This window comes from Giraffa tippelskirchi, chromosome 8 (genome assembly GCF_054371585.1).
Source record: "Giraffa tippelskirchi isolate mGirTip1 chromosome 8, T2T-mGirTip1v1.2.pri, whole genome shotgun sequence".
NCBI lineage: Eukaryota > Metazoa > Chordata > Mammalia > Artiodactyla > Giraffidae > Giraffa > Giraffa tippelskirchi.
In genome coordinates this window covers 182,076-197,851 of record NC_137282.1, presented here as the reverse complement: position 1 = coordinate 197,851, position 15,776 = coordinate 182,076, and the positions used below count along the sequence as shown (strand labels likewise).

Here is a 15,776-nt window from a genome sequence, read left to right as displayed (position 1 = left end):
GTTGTTGAGCTGTGTCTATGATAATGAATTTTATACTTGCATTTACAGGCTCTTCCTCCGGGATAAATGCATTTTTCCCTGGGACAAAGAGTCAAGGGAAAATATCTTCTAGCCTGTAGCCCTTGCTGCTCTGATGTCTAGGATTCCTGGTTTTCATCCAGGCTGGCCAGGTTCAGTTCCTGGGCAGGGAATTAAGATCCCGCTTCATGCCCTGCTCACTGTGTTACTAAGTCCAAGCTCACTCTGCTCGTCGCACAACAGGCCAATGAATCCAAGAGACAAGGTGTCAGGCAAGGAAGAGACTTTAGTTGGGGAGCCAGCTGACTGAGAAGACGGCAGGCTAGTGCCTCAAAATATCCATCTTGTCAGGGCCTGGTGGCCACGCTTTTTTATGGATCAGAAATGGAGGGAGGTGAGGAAACAAAGCAAGAAGACTTTTCAATCCTTGCAGATGTCTCCTAGAATGGCAAGCCTCAGGCAGGGGGATGTGTTAGTCTCACTTCCTTACAGTCCTTCATAGGGGGCTCAGATTATCTCCCAGAGGCAGGCCATTATGTATATTTATTATAACAAAAAAAAGGTTACAGTCATAGAAGCAGATCCAGTGTAAATTTAAAATTAACCTTTCTGGGTTACAACTGCTGCCTCTTTGAGTTCAATAATGTGTGCAGCTTCTTTAGACTGGATTCTTTCACTAACAGTGTATGAGTTGATGGTTTATTCCTTTCCATTGCTAAGTGGTGTTACATTGCATATGCTTGTAAAGAAAAACAATTTTCCTTCTACCCTTCCAGATTCTTGGTAGAGTCTTCCCCTATAAAAAAGAAAAAACAGATTACCAGGAGAAAAACAGAAGTTTAATAACCTGTATACCTCCTGTATGGGTTTTCCTGGCGGCTCCGATGGTAAAGAATCCACCTGCAATGTGGGAGACCTGGGTTCGATCCCTGGGTTGGGAAGATCCCCTGGAGGAGGGCACAGCAACGCGCTCCAGTATTCTTGCCTGGAGAGGCCCCCTGGACGGAGGAGCATGGCGGGTTACAGTCCATGGAGTCGCAAAGAGTCGGACATGACTGAGCGACTAAGCATATACCTTCTGTATATACAGGAGCTACCCAGAAAAAGTGAGGTACTCCCTGTAACGTCCAAGACCATTATTTAAAATACTATCTTCAGATAAAAACAATAGGAGGAAGTCTCTGGGGGAGGGGAAGCCAGTTTTGGCAGGTTATCACGCAAAACACAGTAAAGAAGTGTATGCTTGTTTGCAGATTTCAGTCAGGGCTCCTGCATTGAAAAGAGCTACTGGAGGTTTAATCATCCTTCTATTTCTGGTGCAAAGAGGGACAGCCCTTAAATATGGAAAATTTTCTATTGTAAATGTCCTTCATAGCCAAGGAATCTCCATACAGTTTTCTGAGATTCCTGTTTTGTTTTTTAGTGAGACTGAAATATTCCTTATGCCGGAAAGGCATATTTGGGGGCGGCATATTCTCTTTGCCTTGACATGGATGTATCCCACTTCGCTTGTGCATTCATTTGTTGAAGGGTATCCTTATTTGTTCAAGTTTTTAGCTATTATGAATAGTGCTGCTGTGCATAATTTCATCCTTGTTTGAATTTGGAGATAGGTTTTCAAAGCAGTTGATTAAGTACTGAGCATCCCAAGGTGAGACTTGTTTAGCTGTGGAAAAAACTGCCCAGCTGTCTTACACAGTGGCTGTACAGGCATCCCACTGTTAGGGGAAGCACACTGACTGAAACCGCCCACCCTGCCCAGGCACCATGGTAACCATTTGCATGAGTTGTTTTACCACTGGAGGTCCTGGTAAGGAACAGGAACTCAGAAGCCACTACTAACCGAAAGAGTTCGGGAAAGGTCAAAAGGAGACACCACATGTCAGACCAACTCCCAGAATCCTCGCTGGCATCCATCTTGGCTGAACAGGATGTACACTGTTGTAGCCACGCTCTCCGGAGGCAAACTCACTCAGAAGGACAACGCAAATAGTGGAGAGCAATTTATTACACTGGTGGGCCCAAGGCAGAGTCTCCTCTTAGCCAAGGACCCCGACCAGTTTTTGTGACGACCTTATATACCACAAGTGTACGTGCCCAAACCCACATCCCCAAATTCCTTGAAACTAGTCTGGATAGTGTAAAGGAGAGATACAATCAAGGCTAGCTATGATTTATATGCAGTAAGTCTTAGTTGGATAAACAGGGTAACATATATCAATAGGTATTGTACAGATAATTTGTTTTGCTTTGGGGTAAGTTAGTACACTCCCTTGGTGACGGGATTTCTCGGTAGGAGTCCTGAAGGCCTTTTATCTGGTGGTCGGTTTTCCAATTGTTACGTCGTCTCCATGGATACTGGGCACATTATTTAGTGTCCATCAGGTGAGCACCCAGGCATATAGTCCAAAGTTCACAGTGGTTTCAAGATGGAGACTGATTTCCAAGATGGAATCTGTTCGGCCTACTTTCCCCCTTCAGCACCACCAGGCAGGACTCTGAGTCAGAATGATTGGCTAAAGACAACCTGGAAATTAATCCCATCACCATAAAACCTGGGTTCCCTTCCCCTACTGCTCTCCATCCAGCGCCCTTCCCAATAAAATCTCTTTCTTTGTCAGCACGTGTGTCTCCTCGGACAATTCATTTCCGAGTGTTAGACAAGAGACCAGTTTCGGGGCCTGGAAGGGGTCCCCCTTCCTGCAACACCACCAGCAACGAAGGAGAGCTTCTGTTGTTCCTCACCCTCCAGCAATCGCTACTGTCATTTATTCGGAGCACAACAGTGCTAATAGGTGCGGTGTGTTAACTCATGATTTTAAATGTTATTCCCTAGTAGTATGATACTTTTGTATAATTTTTCTATGATATTTAGCATCTTGCGTATCTCCTTTGGCCAGGTGTTTCTGTTTAGATCTTTACCCATTTTTTTTTTTTTTAACTGGGGCTATTTTAGAGGTCTTTGTCTATTTTAGGTCCAAATCCTTTATTAGATGTGTTTGCAAATATTTTTCTCCCAGTTTGTGGCTTGTCTTTAGACTTTCTGAATAAGGTCTTTCAGGGGAGAAATCTTTAATTTTATAAAGTCCACACTATTTTTATCTTTTGTATATTGGTGTTTTCTGTGTTAAAACTCAAAGCTCATGATCTGCAGACCAAAGCCAAGGTCATGTATATTTTCTTATATATGCATGTAATTTTGATTGTTTTGCATTTTAAATGTCTGTTAATGAATCTGAGTGAATTTGGTGTAAGTTTTACAGTTTGTGGTTACAGTCATTTCATTTCATATGGTTTCCACTCGATTGTTCTGTAACTATTTTGGAGAAGTCATAAGATATTCATCTCTATTTCAGTTTGAATTTCTTATCTGCAGCAGAACTGCACATATCTGCTCCACGGCCCCCTGAAGCCTGCTCCCTCTGAGATCCAGGAAACAGGAGGACCCACCAAACCGAGCCCATCCCTCATCAATGAGGTCAGGCTTCACGCTGTCTCTTCAGACTGTGTTCTTTCACTGAGTAATATGCACGTGAGATTTAACCATGCCTTTTGAGGGTTGGTGGTTCATTCCTTTCTACTGATGAGTAATACTCTATTGTATGTGTATGGGAGGAAAAACAATTTTCATTCTGCCCTTCCATAATAAAAGACAAATCATCAGGAGAAAAAACAGTAGCATACCTCCTCTGTGCTTCCCTGGTGGCTTAGTGGTAAAGAATCCGCCTGCAGAACAGGAGAGACAGGTTTGATCCCTGGGTTGTGAAGATCCCCTGGAGAAGGAGTTGGCAACCCACTCCAGTATTCTTGCCTGGGGAATCCCATAGACAGAGGAGCCTGCGGGGCTACAGTCCATGGGATCCCAGAGTTGAACATGACTTAGTGACTAAAACAACAAATGCCTACTGTATACAGGGGAGCTACCAAAGAAAACTGAGTCACTCCCTGAAATGTCCAAGCCATCATCTTAAATACCACCTTCAGCTGAAGACAGAAGATCTTGAGGAATGTGAGAAGCCAGTTATGGAATGTTATCATGCAAGACACAGTAAAGAAGGATGATTGTTGGTAGATTTAAGGTGAGACCTTTCCATTGATAAGTTACTTGAGTTAATTATCCTTCTATTTCTGGTGCAAACAGGGGCAACCCTTAAATGCAGAGATTTCTCTGTTGTAAATGTCCTTTACAAAAGGCAATTTCTACTTAGTTGACTGAGAGTCCTCTTTTTTTTTTCCATTGAAGCCGACGTGAATAATCCTCACACCAGAGAGGCTTATTTTGGGGTGGCCTACTCTACTTGCCTTCAAGTTTTTAACTATTATGAATAGCGTTGCTGTGCCTAAGTTCATTTTCGTTTGCACTTGGGCATGGATTTTTCAAAGCAGTTTCTTAAATACTGGAAATAACGATTGTTGGATCCCAAGGTGAGGTTTGTTTAGCTTCGGGGAAAACTGCCCAACTGTGTTACAAAGTGGCTGTGCATGCGTCCCACTAGCAGTGAGGGGGCATTCCTGCTGATCCTCAGCCTCCAGTAATTGATATTGTCATATATTTAGAGTTTAACAGTCCTAATAATATGTGTGATGTGATATCTCATGATTTTAATTTGTAATTCCCTAATGGTGTATGATGTTGAGCGAGTTTTTGTTCTTGACTGTCTGTATATCTTTTTTTGGCTGGGTGTCTGTTCAGATCTTTACTCATTTTTTATGGGGTTGTTCAAGAGGTCTTTGTCTATTTTGAGTCCAAATCCTTCATCAGATATGAGTTTTGCAAATACTTCTCTCCCAGATTGTGGCTTGTCTTTTGATTTTCTGAATAAGATCTTTAAGAATCAGTTCAGTTCAGTCACTCAATCGTGTCAGACTCTTTGCGACCCCATGGACTGCAGCACACCAGGCCTCCCTGTCCATCACCAACTTCCAGAGTTTACCCAAACTCATGTCCATTGAGTCAGTGATGCTATCCAAGCATCTCATCCTCTGTCGTCCCCTTCTCCTCCTTCCTCCAATCTTTCCCAGCATCAGGGTCTTTTCCAATGAGTCAGCTCTTCGCATCAGGTGGCCAAAGGATTGGAGTTTCACCTTCAGCATCAGTCCTTCCAACAAATATTCAGGACTGATTTCCTTTTGGATGGACTGGTTCGATCTCCTTGAAGACCACAGGACTATCAAGAGTCTTCTCCAACACCACAGTTCAAAAGCATCAATTCTTTGGCGCTCAGCTTTCCTTATAGTCCAACTCTCACATCCATACATGACTACTGGAAAAACCATAGCCTTGACTAGATGGACCTTTGTTGGCAAAGTAACGTCTCTGCTTTTTAATATGCTAGGTTGGTCATAACATTTCTTCTAAGCAGAAAGCGTCTTTTAATTTCATGGCTGCAGTAGTTGTGCATGGGCTTAGTTGCTCCATGGCAGGTGGGATCTTCCCAGGTCAGGGATTGAACCCGTGTCTCCTGCATTGGCAGGTGGATTCTTAACCATGGCACCACCAAGGAAGTCATTCCACTCCCCCCTTCCTGCCAACCTCCTACTTTAATAAAAGACTAAAAGCAACCTGTTTAGTAAGTTTTCAGGATCCTGAACTCTGAGGTCAGCGTCTGTGGTGTCATTCTCCCAAAGGCTTCAGATACCGGTTGGGCTCATGAGTATGGCAACCAGGGTGGGTCTGGCGGCTGAAGACAGGCTTGGTTTCTGGAGCTCTGCCCTGACCAACTCACGCAGGGTCCCCGAGCCCTGGCAGCCAAGCAGAGCAGCGCGCAGGCGAGGCTGGTACAGCCATGGGAGCGCTGCAGTCAGAGTGGAGCCTGTGGTGGCCCCGTGACTGCTGCTGTCCTGTGTGCCCGTGCAGAGCAGTCACGGTGTCAGGTGAGACCTGGCCGCTGTCGTGGGGACAGGATGGGACCTCAGACAGCTCACACCCCCACCCCACCCCCCGCTTCAGATCGTGGCTTGTGGCTGCTGGCAGCTCCCTGGACTGGGAGGCTGTGGAAAGCACCAGCCCCATTGCTCAAGGTCAGCTGAGACCCCAAGCTCTGGGGTCACACACCGTCCCCGCCACCATGCAGGTCGTCCCACTTCTGTGAGGGAGGGCCTGTGCGGGGCTGTGGGTGATGGGGGATTTGGGGGTGTTGTGGGCTGGCCCAGAAGCCAGCTTTTTGAGCGGAAGAGAGGGGAGCAGAGGGGAAGGAGAAGCTTTAATTGCTCAGGCTTCCAGGGGATTCCAGGCCCAGCTCCGGTGGGAGGTGCAGGTGAGAAGCCCCTGCAAGTTGTTCGGTCCCCACCGTGTTTCAGTTGAAGCCCCTCTGCCTGCACCACCCCTAACTCTCCCTCCCGCAGCCCCTGCCTAAAGCCGCAGAAGATGGGGACTCTATACGGCTTCCCTTCCTGTAGGGAAACCAAGCCACAGACAAACGTGTTCCTTTAAGAAAGCATGAAAGAAACGAGAAAGTAATAGTGGTTGGTTATTACTGACACAGTTCATGTAGAGACGCTTCGGAAGCCTGGCCGTTGCCCCCAGTCCTGGAGTTTGCACTCTCTGCCCCCCGTCCCGCGGCCCACTCTTCCCTTGGTGTCTTCTGGTGACCGGCCGAACTTCAGCCTCCTGAACACATCCTGGAAGGATGAGGCCAGGGCAGAGGGCATTCACAGAGGGGAGGGTGTGGTCGACTCTTTAGCACGCCATTGTCTCTACTCTGTGTCGGAGCTCAGTTCTGGGTCAAAGCAAGCGTGGCTTCCTGATGCGGTCCCCACCTTCACTCACCGGGGGGCCTTGTGTGCCCACCTTGTCCCCTCGTGCAGCCTGGTCACCCCTGGGACCCTTGCTGTGCGCATCTGCTCTGCTCACAGCACACCCCGGGGTCCATCAGACTTCACTCGTACAAGGGACGTGTAAGGATGAACTATTCCATAGTTAAGAATTTCAAGGTCGCGACAGCGTTGACCAGAGCACGTGGACACAGGTACGAGGCCTATGCATAGAGAAGCTGCTGTGTGTGCTTCGAGGACCCTCCGTGTGGGGGTGGGATGGGGGCCGGACAGGGACTTCTTGCACACGTGGCCCCAGGCTCTGTTCTCGGCAGGGTGGATGACTGTTGGCACTGCCTGTCTGTGGAGGGGCTCTGGGGCTGCCCCGCTCAGCAGGAACGGCAGTGACGGGAAGGGAGGTCGCCCTCCCTTAGCACCCCTGACCTCACACACACTCATCAGGGCAGCCGAGTGCCTAAACGGTCCCTTCCTCGTCTAGCTCTGAAGACCTGGAAGGTGTAGGGGCTGAAGGACATGCAGAAAACAAAATTCTGTAAAGCAATTATCTTTCAATTAAAAAATAAGAAAAGGTTAAAGAAAAAAACACCAAGAACAGCAAAGGTGGGGCTTGCCTTCTCAGCCAGCCTCTGCCAGATTCTCCCTGTGCTCATGCATCAGACTAAAATGCTGCTGCCTCCACCGTGTGTCACAGATGAGAACAGAGACACAGAGAGGCTGAGCATCTTGCCCCAGGTTGCACAGCTGCTGAGGGCAGGGCTGAGAACTGGACCCCTGTGGTCAAATCTGGAGTCCAGATGCTGTGATGACCCTGAGGGAGCAGCAAAGACCAGATGGCCCAGGCTGAGCCAGGCACACACACATGCACACACATGCACACACACACGTGCATGAGGCCTTCACGTTCGAGGCCACAGAAGTCAGAGGAAACCAGAGGGCAACCAGGAGAGGCCAAAGGAGGGTCAAGGTCTATAAGGAGGAGAGGCCACACTTCCCAGGAGGCCGGGGAATTCCCTTCACTGAAGAGTCTGTCTCAAACCCTAGATTCCTCTCCCTGGACCCAGGAACTGACTGTCCCATGACCTAACTGAGTTGGCTCCAAAATTATGCCACCCCAGGGGTTCAGCTACCACCGGACCCCACTGCTCTCAGAAATAAGGGGGAAATGAGTACATAGTCTGGGCTTCAGATTTGTTTGGAGACAAAATTTATTAGGAGTACAAAAAACCACGAAGGCAATTGGCATGAACATCTCCGGAACACTTAAGAAGCCCTCTGCTGTTTATCTACCTCCTCTCCTGTCATGAAAGTGGAAGGTCTATTTAATCAATTAATTCTGTGCTTATCACACTCTTTCTTTAAAATATTTATTTATGTATTTATTTATTCGGCTGCACTGTGTCTTAGTTGCAGCATGTGGGAGCTAGTTCCCCAATCAGGTATTGAACATGGGTCTCTGCATTGGAGTCTTGGCACTAGACCACCTGGGAAGTCTCTCCTCATACTCTTGGGGACAGTAACAGGTCATAGACCTCCTCTGAGGCCCCCTTAGAGCTGCGGCATGGGGTGGCTGCAGTAATCCTCCTGTGGCTAAGATGTGGTTTGTTGGTCATGACTCACTCACACTCCCTGCAAACATAGGGCTTCTCCCCTGTGTGTGTCCTCTGGTGTGTGATGAGACTTGACCTATCCGTGGAGCCTTGCCCACACTCTCTGCATGTGACTTTTATAATCCCTGAGACCCCTGCCCCCATGAATAATTTGCCTGTGTCCTCTGGATTCAGTTTCTGGCTTGTGCTGGGCTCTTCTGTCATTCTCTCATGCACCCCAGAACCCCCCATTTGTCCTCTGGGTGAATAGGAAGAGGCCCTTGAAATCCTCTTCAGCCTTATGCTTTTCAGCAAAAGTTAGGGCCCTTCCTTGGCCTCGTGACCCTCAGGTTTGTCACTCGGGCTGTGTGGATTGGAATATCGCTGCTGCTGATTTTGATTGCCTGGGCAGAGATCCTCCACTTGGAGGTGGTCTCTTGCAGATGGTCTCAGGAGCGTCTGAGAGGGGTGACTGCGTTGGACGTGTTGGCTGAGGAATTTCTGACTGGAGAAGGCCAGAGAGCAGGAGGCACACGGGTGGATCTTGGGCTTCGGTTCTGCTGAAAGAGGAAGCTTTTGGTCAGGTAGCTGGTTTGCCATGAGAAGGCCTGCCTACTAATCATCTTAGTGTTGACAGCGCATGATTTGTCTCCCACCAAGTGTGTCTTTACAGTCCACTTTTCCATTCCATTCTTATTCGCTACATCTACAGAAATCCAGGAAGCCTGTGTCAAGGGCCTTTTCTACATTATCACCCAGAGTAGGTTCCTTCCCGCAGCATCAGAGGCAGCGTCTCTCCTGATAGAGGTGGATCTGCAGGGACCTTTCCCTGCGTGTAAGTATCTGAAAAGTCATGTCACCGTGGCCACAGGTATTTTACCCTACTGAGAGATAAGACTCTTGATGACTTAGGTGGAATCTTCCTGAGCAGCTCCCTGTGAGGGGAAAGGGTCTATTAAGTTAGGGGCGCCTGGCCTGGAGCTCTCTGCATATGGGAGGGAGCACAGGGGGTAGTTAGAGCAGGTGTGAGTAAAGCTGACCGTGGGGCTCCTGGTTCAAAGAGCAGCCTTTGCGCCGATCTCTGCAGGAAGTGGGTTTCAGACTGGATGAGACCGAGTGGCCCAGGTCCCACTGACTACAGGTCTCTGGCTCCTACTGCCCCAACTGTTTCACAAATTGCTCCTCTCTCAGTTTTCCATAAATCAGAAAATAAAGGCATGTCCTTTCTCAAGCCTCACCTGTATTCATACCTCATTTATTTCCTTCAGTCTTAGTCCATTTAGCATGCACTAGGAAGTCCTGTTTAAAAATACATCTCCAGCCAGACTCCTCACACCCTCACTCCCGTGCATCTTCAGCCAGCCCACTCTCCCCTCATGTCTGGCAATGAACTGACCTCTGAGGGGACTCCCCGCTGCTGTCTCTTCCCCAAAATGAACCAAAGCATCGTCACAGAACAGAGAACATGCCGCTTGCAGCTGAAAGCCTCATGGTTGTTCTCTGTCACCCAGGAAGACCCCCGGGGCCTGCACGTGGACACGGGCCCTGAGGCTTCCGGTCCAGCCTCCTTCCTCGCCCTCTGTGCTTCCTCCTGCGACCACTGGCATAGCCTCTCGTCCCGGCCCTGGGGCTGCGGCACTGGCTGCTCCCTTGCCTGAATCCTTTCCCAGGGGTGTTATCTCTGCAGAGACCCTGCCCCACCATCCTGTGCCACAGCCCACCCTCTGATCACACTGATCCGAGGCACTTTTCCTGCGCTGTTTTCCTCAGAGCACCAGCCCCTGTCTGGCATGAAGCCTGTGCTGCCCCAGGGCAGTGGTTCTGTCTGTTTCGGTGCGTGGAGCCCTGTCTGGTGCAGAGTATGAGCTCACATGACAACCAACTGAAACAGTGACTGAATGCAAATCACTGCACACGTGTCGCTCAGAAATGGGAGGAAATGAGGAGGAAACAGGGAGAGGTGAGAGGGCGGGTAGGTGCTGGGAAACTTGCTTTTTGCTTCTGAGCCTTTCAGCAGAAGGTGATGTGAGATAGTTTTTACATGAAATATTGAAAATTAGAACTAACATTTTTAATATAAAAATCTTTCCTAATAGTCATATGAAATGAATCAAATTCTGAGGCATTTTAATGACGACTTGACTGACTTTGAACTGGATTGTACTCTGCTTCGGAATCGGACCACGGAGGGTCCCCAGGATGGGCTGGGGCGCTGGAAGAGGGGTGGCGCTCACCTCTCCCGGCCGCGAGCTCGCTCTTCCCCCCCGCTGTCCCGCTTGATGCCCAGGTCCTGGCCATACTCGTCCCCGTACCAGACCAGCAGCTCACAGCCCGGCCTGACCGCCTGGCAGGTTTGGTAGAAGATCTGCCCGTGATACTGGAAGGGCACCAGGTTCTGCTCCTTGTTGTCCTGGGCACAGTTCACGTACCTGGGGTCGAGGCGGGGAGACAGAAAGAAACCTCAGGTAACGAGTGCCCTCCAGGGTCGGGCCATGCCCAGCTCCTTGCCTTCAGGCTCTGAGGCCGCCGTGGCTCCCACCGCCCCTCATGGGGACCTTCTGTTCACACCTTTGACCAGGCCGTGTGAATTCCTATTTCCAGATCCTGTTTCCGGTCCTCTTCCTGGCTCGAATGCTTTTCTCTCCTTACCTAATTAGCCATTTTCCAGAGCCCAGTTCTAGACTGGTCTCCACCTGGACTGTCCATGAGGCTGGTGACCTCCAGCTCCGCTAAACTTTAAATTAAAGTTTCACCTCTTTCATTCCACAGGACTTGGTGCTCCTTGGCTAGCACGCAGCCCTCAGCACTCACCCCAGCCTGCCTTCTCTCCCGAGGCTTTTCTTCAATCTCCCCGTGTGTATCCAGGGTCCTACTCACTTGCCCACTCCTCCCATGGAAACTTGGAGCGTGCTCTGACATAGCTTGAGACCCAGAACAGTAATAGTTTAGTCACTTTCTGCCTGCCTTGATGAAAGGAGAGGCCCTCAGAGAATGGCCATGCTCACGGCCCTCCTGCCTCCCATTCCTTCCCAGGCCTCAGGGCTCACTTCTCACTGGAACCGAGCCTGGGGAAGTTGTTGCCCACATGGACTCAACATCTCCTGTGTTAGACTATCCTGGCGCTGTGCAGTTACTCAAAATAGAAAAATTAAAGTTACTATTCCTAAAATGTCTGGCTAATGTCTGTCTGCAGTATGTTCTCCAAAAGGCCATGGGTTGTGTGATCTGCTTCAGTAATGAAGTTCACTGTCTAAACTGAACCATAAAGTGCTTGGTAAGTGTCAGTTAAGTGAGTTAAAGTGTCCCTGGTGAATCTAGACTCCTCAAGTTGTTTTCAAGTCCCCCAGTTTTGTTCAGCATATAGACTTGTATTTTGAGGGCACATGCTATATTTTTATTTCTTTCTTTCTAATGTCTTTTGAAATAAAAGAGCATGATATGGACAGAAAAGAGGAAAGAAGATGTGAAAGCTATTGAGGGAGACAGGTTGAGAAGGAAAGGGGTGTGGGCTTGAGGGAAGAGCAACATCTACAAACTGCAGACTCACTGCACTCACCTCATCCAGTTGGCCAAAGACGTGTCCTTTGCATCCATATACTCATAGCAATTTCTCCCTTTGGTGATCTGAGTGTCAGAAAAAGAGTTACAAGTTTTCTTCTCTCTTTTATTTTTTATTTTTTTGGTAGGAAGAAATAGAAGAACTATTTCCCTCTGCTGTCACTGGTGCTCTTCAGCCTGTATGGATTCAACTGCTTTCATCAAGAGGCTCTTTAGTTCTTCTTCCTTTCTGCCATAAGGGTGGTGTCATCTGTATATCTGAGGTTATTGATATTTCTCCCGGCAATCTTGATTCCAGCTTGTGCTTCATCCAGCCCAGCATTTCTCAGGATGTACTCTGCATATAAGTTAAATAAGCAGGGTGACAATATACAGCCTTGACATATTCTTTTTCCTATTTGGAACCAGTCTGTTGTTTCATGTCCAGTTCTAACTGTTTCTTTCTGACCTGCATACAGATTTCTCAAGAGGCAGGTCAGGTGGTGTGGTATTCCCATCTCTTTCAGAATTTTCCCCAGTTTATTGTGATCCACACAGTCAAAGGTTTTGGTATAGTCAATAAAGCTGAAATAGATGTTTTTCTGGAACTCTCTTGCTTTTTCGATGATCCATTGGATGTTGGCAATTTGATCTCTGGTTCCTCTGCCTTTTCTAAAAGCAGCTTTAACATCTGGAAGTTCACGGTTCATGTATTGCTGAAGCCTGGCTTGGAGAATTTTGAGCATTACTTTACTAGCGTGTGAGATGAGTGCAATTGTGCGGCAGTTTGAACATTCTTTGTCATTGCCTTTCTTTGGGACTGGAATGAAAACTGACCTAACAACCTAGATGTTTTCAACTGCATATGCTAAAAGAACCAGCTTTGCGTTTTCCAAGAAAAAAAACGATTCATTTTAACCCATTTTCTCTGAAGTCCAAGGAATATCATGGCCATCCTGCATCAAAAAGTCATCTTTCCTTTATGTAGTCATAGTTTCATGCCTAAATTATAGACCAGATAGTGCTCAAATTGACTCTGATATCAGGGGCAGATCAGCTGATAAAAAGCTTGGATTGTTCCTCTGGGAAGTGAGACCTTGGCCCCATGAGAAGAATCTGAGGGATTAAGGGAATTTGCAGGAGTGGGGAAAGCTTGGTCCATCCTACGTGTACCATAATCTTAAATAATGCTTATTTACTTTACCGAAGGAAAAAAAAAGGTTATAAAAACAAATATAAATCATTGAAAGGTAAAGAAATTCATAATCTGTGATCAAAAGCTGCATTCTAAGAAAACTGTGTTCTCTTAACCTAGAGACTAGACTAAATTCCAGTCTGATACTAGCTCACCAGATAACAAACAAAAAATTTTGTTTATGGGTAAGCTTAGAAAAATCTTTTCCATATATCTTGAAGTAGCAGTATTTTTGCAAAAGCATCAGTGTGAAACCATAGAAGGCATGTTTAAAACCTGATTAAATTGAAATTGACAAAGTAATCTGGTCATTGCTGTGACTTGAAACACTTTAATATGATAACTAGAATTATAACTGACAGCATTTTACCAGAACATATCAGATTTTCACGAATGTAACATAATTTCTAGGATATCTATATTGGTATCATCAACCATACAATATAACTTCAGAAGATTCATCACTCCTTCTGACAACACTTCCCGTGTAGTTTAACAGGCCAAATGAACACAGGTTGTTTAATATCTCTCTTTGGGAGGTCTCAGGGGCTCTCTGAAGCATCCCAAAGTTAGCTAGAAGTCAATTATTTAGGAAGGTTTGTTCATAAATATCAAAAGGGTTTATAACAGTCAGATAGGATCACATAAGTCACTGTGAAACAATACTTACCCACTTACCCAAAGTTAACAAAAGATTTCAAAGGAAAACCTAGAACAGATCACTTAAGAGGTAAAGAAACTTAAAATCCATTAGCAAAGGCAGTTCGGCATCTCAGGAAAACTTGTTCTAGGCACAGAGCTCTTTTCCGGGGGCCCACCTTCCATAAAACCTCCTCATCCCTTTCTGTACCCATTCCTTTGCTTCTCCCACCCTGAAGCTGCCAGAAACTGTAAGTCAGAGCTACTTCTTTTTCCTTCATAAAATGCGATTTCATTCCTCATACCTTCTTTAATAACAAGACATACATTTTCCTTAAGCAACCAAGAACTTACTTTTATATTGGCATTCTACAGATTGGTGAACATACGTATCAGTGATACTATCTAAAAAAAAATTGCTTTCTTACAGTGAACATTTTAGGATGGCACCAGGCACTATTCATGGACAGTCAGAAACCTCTTTAGTTTCTGTGTAAGAGGAAGGTCCTGTCAAGTAGTGAATGTTTCATAACCTTAATTTATTTGGAAATGACCTAGCTATTCAATACACCACTTAGTTTAGCACAACGATAGAAATTCAGGTAACCAAAATCTGGAGAAACTATTGTAAGTTCAGTTCAGTTCAGTTGCTCAGTTGTGTCTGACTCTTTGGGACCCCATGGACTGCAGGATGCCAGGCTTCCCTGCCCATCACCAACTCCCGGGGCTTGCTCAAACTCATGGCCATCGAGTCAGTGATGCCATCCAACCATCTTATCCTCTGTCGTCCCCTTCTCCTCTGCCTTCAATCGAGACTATTATAGACAGATATTTTACAATATAATTATTTTTAATAGTTTATCTAAAAGCTCATATCGCATTTACATTTTTTAGTTTTTTTGTTTTTAGAGGCACTTTCTTTGTTGACAAGCTTGTGACATATAACAATATAGCAATATTTACCTTAGAATAACCCTAGGCACTATAAAAATTTTATGCTTAATGTTAATGACTCTTAGACATGTCGATATTAGAGTAGCGAAAAAAATAAATACTAGATATTGAATATTGACTATTTCCCAGTTCACATGAATCTAAAATTCATTTAGGTCAATTTTTTTCTTGTATTTAGAACTGTTTGATTTGAAAGGGCTTCCTTTCTTTAGGTTATTTAAATAAGAACTCCCAACTTCAGCAATATTATCAAAAAACAGAAGACACACTGATACATACATAAATCCATACAGACAGACAGACAGAGATCTTCTAGTTTTCCGCCTGAGATCTAAAATATCTCTTTGACCTCCTTTTTTTTGAGGGGGGGGGGGCTTGAAGTTCTCATTTACCCAAAGCTGAGATCTCAGGCAAAGTGGGCAGTGTTTTTCAAGGAAACGGTTAACTTCAAGCTTTGCCCTAGGCAGGCCTTTTAACAAGCTAAGTGTTCTTAATTGCATATGCAAAAGAACCAGCTTTACAATTTCCAAGAAATTTTTTTTTTATTTTAACCAATTTACTCTGGTTCTATAGAATATCATGGCCATCCTAGGTCAGGTCATCTTTCCTTTCTGTAGTCATAGTTTTATCCCTGAATTATAGACAGATCAGCGGATAGAAAGCTCGGATTGTCTCGGTGGGGTGGATTTGCTCGCGGATGGATGTCACCTGGCGGCAGTAGCGAGGCCCGCGTGCCTCTCCTGGGAGCGGGCGTACGGGCAGAGCACACCCGGCCGTGTCGGGGGCGGAGCGCGCCTCCTCCGAGCTCTTAGGCAGCGGGTCCCGGGTCTCAGGGGTCTCCATTGCGGCTGGGAGCGCCCATTTCGTGGGCTCCTGGGTCCCCATCGTTCGGCATCCAGTGAGCGGAGCGGAGAGGTGCGGACCACAGGTAAGGGAACTGGGGCTCGGTGGCGCAGGGCGGAGCAGGGAACCACGTATTCCGCCCTCTCTGTTGGCACAGTCTCGGAGCCCCCTAACCTGGCGGTCGCAGAAAGGCCTCGCCACTGGGGTGAAGGCCTTTATTACCACTTTAC

The 15,776-nt window shown here is 46.7% G+C and overlaps 1 long non-coding RNA gene and 1 pseudogene across 2 annotated transcripts in view; one reads left to right on the top strand and one right to left on the bottom strand.

Annotated features, from left to right (window-relative positions):
* LOC145518601 (uncharacterized) overlaps positions 1 to 15,776 on the top strand; it is a 54,795-nt gene that overhangs the window by 19,850 nt on the left and 19,169 nt on the right. Inside the window, exons 3-7 of one of the 2 annotated variants that reach the window (XR_014063021.1) lie at positions 49 to 412; positions 795 to 1,124; positions 2,640 to 2,813; positions 3,375 to 3,496; positions 3,934 to 4,097. The exons of the other annotated variant lie outside the window; for it this stretch is intronic. This is a non-coding gene — a long non-coding RNA (uncharacterized LOC145518601). The remainder of the gene's footprint in view (positions 1 to 48; positions 413 to 794; positions 1,125 to 2,639; positions 2,814 to 3,374; positions 3,497 to 3,933; positions 4,098 to 15,776) is intronic. 2 annotated transcript variants of the gene reach the window in all.
* On the bottom strand, positions 8,697 to 15,588 carry LOC145516459 (histone-lysine N-methyltransferase PRDM9-like; annotated as a pseudogene).